This window comes from Strigops habroptila, chromosome 18, assembly GCF_004027225.2.
Source record: "Strigops habroptila isolate Jane chromosome 18, bStrHab1.2.pri, whole genome shotgun sequence".
Classification (NCBI taxonomy): Eukaryota; Metazoa; Chordata; class Aves; order Psittaciformes; family Psittacidae; genus Strigops; species Strigops habroptila.
The window spans coordinates 699,521-711,121 of record NC_044294.2 but is presented as its reverse complement, the minus strand read 5'-3'; the positions used below and the strand labels follow the sequence as shown (position 1 = coordinate 711,121).

The following is an 11,601-nucleotide window of genomic DNA, read 5'->3' as shown; positions in this document are numbered from 1 at the left end:
CACGGCTGCCGCTGAGAACTGCCGCCCGCTGCAGCTCAGCGCATGTAACGCGGCTGCCTCCCTCCGTGCCGGGCCCTTTAAATCCGGAGGGGCCGCGGCTGGGGGAAGGTCCCGCCGCCGGGGTGACCCCTCCCCACGCGGTGGTACAGCCCAGGGGGGGCGTGGCTGACCGAGGCGGGCGGGCTCAAAGCGGAGCGGCGGTGGGGGGCGGGCCCGGCTCGCTCCGCCAGCACCGGGCACCGGCACCGGCCACGGCACCCCGTCCGTGCGCGCATGCGCGGAGCGCTACGCAGGCTCTTGCTGGCACACGGAAGTTGCGGCTGCCGAGACCTCGTGGCGCAACGGTAGCGCGTCTGACTCCAGATCAGAAGGCTGCGTGTTCGAATCACGTCGGGGTCACGGCTCCCTTCGGGGATCACTTTTTCGCGGTGTGCGGGCAAAAAGCTGGGGCCGGCCTCAGAGTACCCCTGGGAGCTGTGGGGTGATGGGGTGCAGGAGATGGTGGGTTGTCCTCGGCTGTTAGTTCTTGCTGTGGGTGGTGTGAGGTGCCTCGGTGGTCCCCTGGGTGCTGCAGCCCACCAGAGGGGCTTGTGGACCCTCACCCAGAGCTCGTGGACCTGAATCATGCTTCACCCCACATAAAGGAAGCAGCTTCTCATCTAGTGGAAGGTGTCCCTGCCTGTGGCAGGGGGTTGGAACTGAATCAGCTTTAAGGTGCGTTCCAATGCAAAGCATTCCATGACTCTGGAAGGTTTGGAGATGCCAAATTGCAGGATTTGGGTTCCCCCCGTGTTCCTCTGCACCAGCAACACTCAATACACTGATTATAGACAGCTGTGACCTCAAAGGGCTTGGGAGTTGTGAGTGGTATTTGGTCTTGGGGAATGCTGGAGAACCGTGTGGTGGGAGCGATGGCATCAGCTGGGATGCTCGCTGATGTAAGTAATGGTTTAGGAATGTTTTTGTCTTCAGGCACTTGGGCAGCCTCGGAGGGAGCTTTGGCAACAGGCTTGGAGAGGATAAACCACACGGAACCACCAGCAACTGGAGCTTGTGACAATGCTGGTCTCCTGTAGTGCTATGGGAAGTGCTGCCTTTCTTCTTGGTAAGAAACCCAGCAGCAGCTGAATTAGATATTACTTAGAATGAAATACAACACATAGTGCTCCACAGAGAAGTCTTCTCCTGCCTTTTCAACAGTAGAAGCAGCTCTAGCTTTGACTCAGACATGCACTTTGTTTCTTTAAGCTATTTTGGAAGGAAGGATGAAGACAAAGTCTAATCTGCAGGATGGATAAAGCTTCTAAGTGCTCATTAACTTGAACTGCTTTAACCTGTTCAGCAGATGATGGGTTGTATACACCCGAGTTCCTGCAGTCTTGATCTCTTTCCATTAAATGCCTTTTGTCTTGACTAGCTTTTCTTTTGAACTTCATGGCTTTATAACAGCGCATAGGAATGATGCTTTGAGCTTCTGCTGCCACAAAGATTACCTTTGTGTTGAAAAATAGCACTAGGCTAAAAGAAAGAGGAATTGAATCACTGCCCTGCACTGCTTTCACTGCTACAATTATAATTAAGGAAAAATGGCTGGGAAAAAACCCAACCTCCTATCTGGAAGCATAGATCCAGAGCGCTGGGCTCCCTGACGTGGGCACTACTACAGCCAGTTGTAAGGTGACAGCAGGATGTGTCCAAACCTCCCTCTGGAAGCCTGAATAAATATTTCCCATGTGTTTGCTATGTGGCTACTAATTAAAAGGTGTGTAATTGGTTTGGCATTTCACCGTGCTGTGGGGAGGGATGGGGTGGCTTAATGCAAGTGACTGGAACCCTTAAAAGGATAACTGATAGAACCTGGGTGATTTCTCTCTTCTCAGTCTGTTACTATTAAATAGCTAAGCTATTATTATTACTACTACTACTACTATTATTTAAAAGAAGCCCTCCAAGGTGCTGTTCAGTGTTTTCTTCCCTGGCAGGCTCTGGCAAAGCCATATTAGTCACTTCTGCCTGTTGATACATCAACTTGGGCTTCTCCCAGCAATGGCTAGTGCTATCTTTCCAATTTTGCTCCCATAAAAGATGAGAATTAGCTTTTTCTTGCATAAACTTGTTTAAATTGTAGGAGATCTCATTTTTCTATTTCAGCTCCTGTGACACTTCCAACTTTCGCTCTTCCAGGAGAAGGATTTTTCTACATCTAAGGGAAATTCCTTTCCAGTTGACTTCACCACTGGAAGTTACTACATCAGCTGCTAACACCGAACTGTGGGTAAGGTCTAAATATCATGTGAGAGAATGACACCAGTGGGACAGACCTCGTGGAAGTAAAAGGCACTCTTATGTGATCTTTATTTTCCTCTAGCCTCAGTAAATATGGACTCATCTTTCTAAACCGCCTTTCACCTGAGTATTTGCTGTAGATGTTTGTCTATAGCTATAGATGTTTGTCTATAACTATGACTTGGATTTTATGCCCTGTGAGACAGTTACCTGTCACTTGCCACACAGAAATAGAAACAAAGACTATGTGAATGTCGCTGAGGTCATCTCATTTCATCTTTTCCCAATTGCTTTACTTATTAGTGTAGAGAAAGGAAAGAGCATTGTTCCAGCAAACAACCCAGAAAGGCATTAAAGAGCAGATCTGAAGCCTCCGCTCTTTTGAGGGGAGGCAGAAGAGGAGCGGCTTTAGGCAGTTTTGCTCTTTAGAACAAACAGCCTCTGATCTCTGGAGTTGATTTCTCCCCCCTCATGGGACTGGCAAATGTGATAATCAAAATCAGGTCACTCGAGACCAAGGCATGAAGGAGCAGCTGTTGCATGAAGCCATGCACAGTGTTTCTGTGCTAGAAATGATTCATTTAGTCTGTGTAATATATATGGAAATGTGCTGCAGGAGCATTGCTGAAAACCACCTATTGTATTCCTAGAGCCCTGACAATGCTGCTCTTTGATTTGTGGACTCGACATGGCTTTTCCCTTCTTGGTATGGCAAATAAACATGAGCAATCTACCTTTTTAGTCAGGCAGCATTACTCGAATGTGCTTAATCTGTATGTATATGCTGCTTTCAGACTGACAGAGCTGAATGCAATACCTTCAGCACTGAAAGCATCAACTAAATGAAGGCTACAGCAGGGAGTTTTATGGAAAGAAAATAAAACCCTGCTGCAGAAGCACTCTGGCTGAGCAGATAAAGGCAGAATAAAGAGGATGAAGTGGGGGAACCATCCTGGGGGTCATCTAACCTGAAAAATCTGAGCTGAAAGGGATTTTTACTCGAGTAGAACGTTGGAGTTTAATCTCCAAAAGCCTTTTGGGGAGTTCCTCAATACTCAAAGCTGGCTTGCCCCCACCTTTTCTTTCTTGTGATGTCCTTTGAAGTTCCCTTCAAAGATGAAGCCAAACTTCCCGTTTCTGCTGGAGCCTGTAATGAATATCCACCTTTGTTTAAGCAATTAGTTGATGGGGTGAGTTTTGTTGCTGTTTTAAAAGAAAGACATTTCAAACTCCTGAAGGGTTTAGACATGTTGTGAAACCCCCTGAGCCAACAGCTGTGCATTGGGCTAATCTGGCAGTGGAGCAGCTGTCATCACAAAAGCAGAGCTGGTTCAAACACAGCTTCTTTGTGCAGGGATTGAGAATGAGTTCAAGGAAAAGACTCTTTGCTGGTTGGGCTGTGTTGAGCTGTGGGGCTGGATCAGTCGCTGTTTGCTCGGGGTTTGGTGGGTGATCCCCAACAGATGAATGGGATCTTAACCACTTTTTTAGCTTTAGAGGCTCAAATGTGGCTCGATGCTCTGCTGCTCACTGTTGGCTTTGTTTGCACCCCTCTGTGATCCTGGAGCCATGGTCTGTAGGTGCCTGCCTGGATGCTGCTTGGTTGGTGGCAAACCAACACGCTCACAAGGCACATCTGTAAGCAAAGAATGCTCCAGTGAATGCACAAGAGGAGAATTGTGTGACTTATAAACTGTAGCTTTATTGAGTCTCACATTATACAACCTGGTGTAGATGTTTCAGGTGAATTCGCTGGTATTTTAAGGAATGTTTTTTCCCTTTCTCCTCACTCAGAACTCCTGGAGTAACCTTTGAAACAAAAGACTTCAAAGTGACAGCAGCCTGTGCCTCTGGCGATACTGAAGTAAGTAATCTACTAATGCATGAATATTTGATGTATCTACAGCTAACTGAAGGAAATTGCAAGTTGATATAAACTGATGTTCTTTGTATGAGCTCATGACAAATGCAGCAATTACCTCTAATCAGTTAATTACAGCATCCTTCTGTGACCTGCCTTCCAGTTGCTTGAGCTCTCTTTTGTAAGAGGAGTGAGTAGCTGTTCAAGTCAGGGCTCTTCTCTAGCTGCTTCACTGAAGAAGTACTTTCTTGTTATGCTATTAGAAAACACATTGCCCTTTAATGCCACAGTGAAAGTCATTGGTGTGTCCTCAGTCCATCTGGCTGCTCTCTTTTGTTTGTAGTCTTCACACCTGCAAATGTCTGAGCATCAAATGAAGCTTCTGTTGCCTGATGCAGGTTAATCAAGATAATAGCAAGGAGGAAATAGGGGGAAGTATCTGTACTTGTTCCACATTCATTTTGTTATATCTTTGCAGCTCCCAATCCCTAGTGAAGTGAACTTCAGTTGGACTTCCAGTACTGTTTGCTGTCTCTGCATTCTGCCTTTCTAACAATAACTATTAAAAGAAGCCAGGTTAATTTGTGGCAACAGAACACTCAACCGCTTCCTTGTACTCCATCTCTTCAGCTGATTTAGTAGCTTTCAATGCATACTTGATACGTTCATAAGGATAACTGTGAAATAGTAGCTAACAAATGAAAACTGGTCCCACTTCATGATGGGCCATCTCTCATATTAGGGTTTTAAATAGAAAAGAATTAGATAAAGGATTGGTAAAGAATAGGGTACGTATCAGATGACTGAGTGATAAAGTACAAGCTATCTTGACAATTGCTTTACTCCTCACTTCCTGAATGTAACTTATATGAAGCTTTCAGTTATATACCTTTAGATCAACTGTGCATTGTCACTCCATGAGCAGACTTGCCACAGGTGGAGAAACTGAGAATTTTCTTGGTTAAATCAGTCTGATTAATGAGGACATGGTCTGTGTTGCGTGGCATTGAGGCCTTTGGCAACCCACTGAGAGGCTTTCATTACCTGCCCACAGCCTGCACTAATGATGCTGTCTTGAAATATTAACAGGTAGCACAGATATTGCCAGAGGATGAGTTGCTGATGGACCAGATGCAGGGACAGCAGGGATCAGCTGGCAGCAGGGCCCACGGCACTCCCAAGGCTTTCTGTAGGATAAAGGTACCATGACATTGTTAACTTACTATAGGCACCTCTGGGCACAAAACACTTCCAAGGCACAACCCTCAGACTAGGGCCCCATCCAAATGAGGCCAAGAGTTATGGAATCTCATTTGACTGACTTATACAGCAGTACAGAAGCACTTACCTTGGTGTCTTAGGCTTAGAATCCTTCCATCTTATCTGTATTTATCTAACACACACTTCACTGTGCAGTGCAAGGCTCCTGCGTCAACTCTGAGCAAATGAGCTTGCTCATTCCAGAGGAATTCTGGCAGGGTTCCCCTCGAGGCATTCTACTTCCTTCTCAGCACGGCTGCAACCTGAAGGGGGTGACCATAAAGAAGGTGGTGCTCCATTTTGAAGAGAATGATTTAGGAGAACTTTTTGACGTAGTTGTAAGATAAATTCCACTTAACATTTAAAATTCAGCCATGGTTCATCTTGAAACAGGCAATTCTGAGTGGATCTTTTTTGCCCGAGCACTTACGTGTGTAATGTTCAATGTAAGTAAGCTGTTGAAATGTTTTAGTCTTCAGCCCTAGAAATGGACCTTGTTGCATGATGCTAAACCTTTGCAGGGTATGGCCATAAGTCTCTTTGGCACAAGATTCCTGCCTCTTGGTGGCACCCAGCACAAAGGGGCTCCAGTGCTGAGTGAGGCCTTGGAGTGTTGTACCAGGGATGTTGATTATAGCACTGTTTTCTTCACATGCAGATGAGTTTGAGCTGCTGTGATTGGATGATGTATCCAGAGGCAAAATACTATTTATTGTTCATTACTCACTGACTTATGCACTAAATGAGTTTAAAATGGTATTTCTTTTTCCAGCAGGATAAGAAAATGGTGGACTGAATAGTAGTACAATGATATACTGAATAGCAATTAATATTCCAGAGGCATCCATGTTAGCCAGAGTAGACTGCATGCAACCAGCCTTTATTTTAACCTCATCTCTTGGTTTTTTTAAGTACTTCCCAAAGGAGATGGGGATTTGGAGTTTTCTTGATATCTGCAGAAGAACAATCCACTTTAAATGAGATTATTGCAAGGCAGCTTCCACTCATCAAGAAATAACATGATGTTTCTCATGTCCGGGCACCATCCCTATTAGACTCCTGTGATCATTGACATGCATTTATTTTCTCATTAGTCTTGTTCTAATAACACCAGGACCTTAAAAGATGAGATGCTTCTTGAAATGAAGGTGGTCTTGTGCTGCTCATCTGCAGCTTGTCTGGTAGATTTGCTTGCTAGAAATGAAGAGCTTGTGCATTAAACTCATTGAATCTCTCAGATGAGTGAAACAACCAGTGATGGAACTGATGGCTGAGGTGGAACATGCTTTTCTGATCCTTTGCCTCCTGGAGGAACTGGGTACTGTGCATTTAACCTGTCTTTTCCTCTTGTCATCAACCACATTTCCTTTGGCTTGTTTTCCCAATTGGAAATTGGCTGACAGGACACCATTTCAACCAACCGTTATAAGAACGTGTTAAAGTGAGATATTAACTGTGTGGGGAGAAGAGGTCCACTCCCTTTAATGGGTGTGCTTCAGGTAGGTTGTAAATGTGGGTGGCCTTTTTACCATTTACTGCTGGCAGCAGAGTCGTCTCCACAGACTCCTCAGAGCCTCTTTCAAGTTTGAGCTCCTTTGTAAAAGCAGCTTTGTAAAAACACTCCCATTGTTCAGAGTTTTGCATGGGCAGACGGGGGAACCCTGGAGACTGTCTCCTGGTGCTGCTAGACAGCCATGAAAGTGTTCTTTCCTTGTCTGGGAATACGTGAATCAAAAGGGGTCCTCACCTCTAGATCTTGCTTCAGCTAGAAGCTAACCACCAAAGTGTGCTTTTAGTGCTAGGTTGCTGTCAGTGCTCCAGCAGCAGGCAGTAAAGCATGTCCCGGTTGGTGTTTAGTGCCTGAGAGCACTCACAGGCTTTTCCTTTCAATCTGGTTGACGGGGTTGCGAGTCTTTGCAATGAATGCAAGGCATGCTTATGGGTCACACGCTGGCAAAGGCTGCTCGTGTCCCGGTGGGACTGGGGTGGGGACAGTTCTGTGTCTTAACCCAGTTCCAGTTGTTGACATTTAGGATGAAATCTGTGTGGCATCGTCTGCTGAGGGAAGAGGATGATGCTTAAAACTGAGCTAGAACTTACTCTAAAGGAGGGATTGACAAATGGTTTGGTCTGGAATTCCCTTTACCCAGGAGGTAGAACACACATGTATGTGCATTCTTCCCCGTAGGGTGGGATTTAAGAAGTGCATCACTCGTGGGGATTTGTGCCCTTCACATGCAGCATCTCTAGATCTAAAGGAGAATTGACACTCCTCTTGGGTAGCAGCAGAGAAAACACTTGTTCTGGTTGCTGTTCTGCACTGGTTTTCCTCGTCGCCTGAGCTGTCTCACTTCTCTTTGCCTCCAGCTCCTCTTACCCTGCTTTGTGAAGTTCACTTGCAAGTGTGGGTAGGATTAATGACAAACTGACATCCATCAGCACCCACCACCTCCTGCTGAACACTAACCTCTGTGCCTCGGGGGCAGCAGGGCACCCAGCACCATCCCTACCAGGAGCTGCCTCCCCATGTCCCTAATTTTATGCACTGCAGCCTTCTCCACTAGAGACCTGTCAGCAGGGATCTACACTTGGCAGAAACAGTTCTGGGAGAGTAATGACAGCAAAACGGATGCTAAATAGGGAATAGGAGAAGTGCTGGAGCAGTGAGGTCACTTAGAATCAACATCCCTATAACACATGCCTGTATTCCCAGAGACACCCCAGGATGGGCAGCAGCTGGGGCTGGAGATGGCTGGAGAATGGAAGCTACAGAAGACAAGATGTGGTTACACAGGTGAGACAACCTCTTCCTTCTGCATCTGCCTTGTTCCTCCTGGGGATAGTTTTGCTGGATTAGGATCTACTCATCACTTCCCTTGGCTCTTACGGCCTTTAGCTCCATCCAGCCGTGCTTAAGATCTTGCAGGTGCAGAAGCAATTTTGCAGCCAATTTATAAGGACGGGGGGGGATATATAAAGGAGACAGTGGCCAGAGGTGTCTGCCAAGCTGTCACGGTCCAGCCAAGCTAGAAGTGAATTCCTGTGGATGGACACATGCAGGGGTTTTGATGACTTGTCACAAAAGACTAGAAGCCAAGAATAGAACTTCCTAATCTGGGGAGAATCGGGCAGAAGTCCATTGTTAACAGATTAATATGTTTGCCCGTGAACTTAGCTTTGGGGATCAGCAAAACAAAGGTGAAAATGCTGAGGAATGGACGTGTTTCACTGTGGCAGGCTTTGAAACAAAGCATCTGACTTGTGAAAGTGGTTCAATTTCAAACTGGTCTTCCTTTTTAAAGCACAAAATGCTCCACCATTTCACCCCAAAGGAAATGAACCCCAGTGCTGTCAGCAGTTCACATGAATGTTTTTGGACAGACTAAGAGTTAATTCACCACAATCTCATATTATTGCTCTTATAGACAATCCGCAGTGCTGCCCTGACCTGTTTTACCCACATGCCCCTTTCAAACCCGTTCTTTACACAGGCTGCTCTTGTCTCTTATCACTGCCTGCTCCATGAATGATTAACCCTCGCTTCCTTTGAAGACCAGAGAACAAAACACCGCCGTTCCAGGTCCCTGCTCTTGCTCAGGCATTCAGCTCCTCCTCAGAGCTAGACACAGTTTGTGGACAACCCAAAGCACTTTGGACCCTGCACTGGAATATATTGACTCTTGTTGGACCAGTCAGGAAGGGAGATGTGATCTTCCACTGTCACAGACACTCTCTTTGTGAACACTGAAGAGATGCAGCCTGTGATAGCAGCAAACCTCTGCTTTGTTTCTGTGTTGTGGTACCCCTGCATGGCCGTGAGCTGTTCCCAGCCCTGCTGTATCTTGCGTAAACGCTCTTCCTGGGAACAAACAGCTCTTTGTATATATGGACTTATGTTTTGCTTTTATAGAAGCCTGCAAAGCCAGATGCGTCCATCATCTCACAGACAGCTTAAAGCTCTTCCATGCTGCTGCAGCTCGCTGTAGCTGATATGAACGTTACTGTGCATGAGGGGGGCTTGGGTTTTGGTTGGGTTTGTATATTCCCCAGCAACTGTCTCTTCAAAGTGCCTCTCTGTCCTGAAATGATGTCTCTCTGAGTCTGTCAAATGGGCAGACACAGCTGGTGCACTTCTCCCCCTGGGTTAAACACTCTGCCTGAGAGCTCCCGAAGCTCTTGGCTGCTGTCTCCACACATTAAGGTGACTGTCTGTGCTGTAACCAGCTCAGAGCCCTGCAGGAGGGAGAATTAATGAATTAACTACTTAATTAACTGTCAGATTGCCAAATCTCTGCAAGAAATGACAGGGGAGAGGCCCAAGTGCTGGCTCTGGTTCCCCTGCATTGCTCTCTTCCATGGTGAGCAGTGCCAGGGGAGCTGTGTGCTTGACCCACTCTTGGAACAGAGAGATGAATGGGCAGGTCTTGGTCCTCTTGCATGTGTTTTCCCCCTTTATCTACACGATCCTGATCTCTTCTGAAAGAAAAATCTTTTACTGAAAAGCTGCTGAGTGTGCTTTTTAATCCTTTCTCCCTATTTTCTTAGCTCCTGGCCTGCTAACTTGCAGTTCAATGTGCCCTTCCCAAGCACTTGGATGTGGTCTGGTTGAGTGCTCATTGGATTGAGCTGGCTCAGCCTGAAGGGATGCAGGTAAGAAGGAGGGAAATGAAATCCCAGAATCACACAGAAGGGTTGGGGTTGGAAGGGGTGTCTGGAGAGCATCCAGTCCAACCCCCTGCTAAAGCACGTTGAATGTCTGCAGAGCAGGAGATTCCACCATCCCTGGGCTGCCTGTTCCAGTGCTCTGCCACCCTTAAAGTGAAGAAGTTCTTCCACATACTCGGATGGAACTTGCTGTATTTCAGTTTGTGCCTGTTGCCCTTTACCCTGCTGCTGGAAGATGTTTATTCGCCGTGTTTGGCTTGTGGCATTCACAGGAATTCCTGCACCTCTCCTGCTGTTCCCATGGAAACAGATGTGGAATTGCAGGAAACTGCTACAGGTTTTCAGCACTATTATTCTATTCTTTAACAGTGACACCTTTATCATTTCCAAGCAGCCTGGAAAAGTTCCTCTAATTTTGAGGCACAAATCTGATTGTCCCTCAACCTTCCTTATCTTCAAGGTATTCTGAGAGGTCTCCTTAGTGGCAAGCAACACACTGCAAGGAAAGGATGCAATCAGGAGGAGGTAAACTCTGCTTTCCTCATGGCTTTTGCTGCCTGGTGCTGGTGGGTTTGTGTCTCAGCCATTGGTGGGGAGCAGAGCACACCTTTCCCTCCTTCCCAGCACAAGCCCTGTCCCATGGGAATGGCTCAGTGGCCACCACAGCGTGGTGCTGTGCAATTCCCACTGTTCAAACAGCATCTGCTGAGTGAAGCCAACGCCTGCCTTTGTACGGGAAGGGTTTGGGTCTCTCTAGGGCACTGCACAAGCTCCCTCCTTCCCAGACAGTTATTTTCCAGCCTGTCAGGTCTGACTCATCCACTGGGCAGGTCAGGGAGTGTCTGGGGCTTCATGACCGAGCTGCTGTCCCTGATAAGTGCTATTGTCCCATTTAAACTCACTCTTCTCCCCTTCATCTGTCACTTCTCCTGTCTTCTGCAGGTGTTGACATGGTGCAGACTGCTCCTCGTGGGAAGATGAAGCTGCCTGCGCTGAGCTAAGAAGTGATGCAGGGTTTTTGGAGTTACTTTGGTTTGTTTTCAATAAGGTGAATTAAATGCTTATGAAAATGAAAGAGTATTTGATTTAATAAGTTATTAGCATCTGCTGTGTAGGACTATGAGGATGAGGAGTATTGAGGCTTCCTGGCAGAGCTCTACCAGGGCTCTGGTCTGTGTCGCACCACTTCTGCACTTCTGCTTCTCATTTTATCCAGAAAGGTCACTCAAGTATCAGGCAGTGTTGAGATGGGCAAGTGTGAGGTATTCCAGCCCCCTGCCATGGGCAGGAACTAGATGATCTTAAGGTCCTTTCCAACCCAAACCATTCTACGGTGCCCAGCATGGGAGCTCCATGGTTTGATGTGGGGATGGAGTGGAGCTGCCAACCCTGTCCTGCAGCCTCCCCTTTCCTTCCCCAGGCCTCCTACCCCCAAGAACCAGCTTTCTGCAGTCAGCTCTTCAGTGGTTTGAGACAACCGCCTGTGATTCACTCTGTTTGTAAGCAGGGAGCTCGCAAGCTCATTGGAA

At 46.9% G+C, this 11,601-nt stretch overlaps 1 long non-coding RNA gene and 1 other non-coding gene across 10 annotated transcripts; both read left to right on the top strand.

The window, feature by feature from the left end:
* The first annotated feature begins 284 nt into the window (after positions 1-284).
* On the top strand, positions 285-11,147 carry LOC115602455. 9 transcript variants are annotated; one of them, XR_003989666.1, is made up of 11 exons: positions 307-428; positions 973-1,105; positions 2,152-2,275; positions 2,937-2,992; positions 4,081-4,150; positions 5,237-5,347; positions 8,121-8,201; positions 8,899-10,057; positions 10,170-10,409; positions 10,533-10,597; positions 11,015-11,147. It is a non-coding gene; the product is annotated as an uncharacterized LOC115602455 (long non-coding RNA). The 9 variants fall into 9 exon arrangements; XR_003989669.1 differs by lacking the exon at positions 2,937-2,992 and having other exon boundaries at positions 309-428; positions 8,899-8,987; positions 9,953-10,057; XR_003989665.1 differs by lacking the exon at positions 2,937-2,992 and having other exon boundaries at positions 285-344.
* On the top strand, positions 328-399 carry TRNAW-CCA. The gene has a single exon. It is a non-coding gene; the product is annotated as a tRNA-Trp (tRNA).
* Positions 11,148-11,601: the final 454 nt, after the last annotated feature.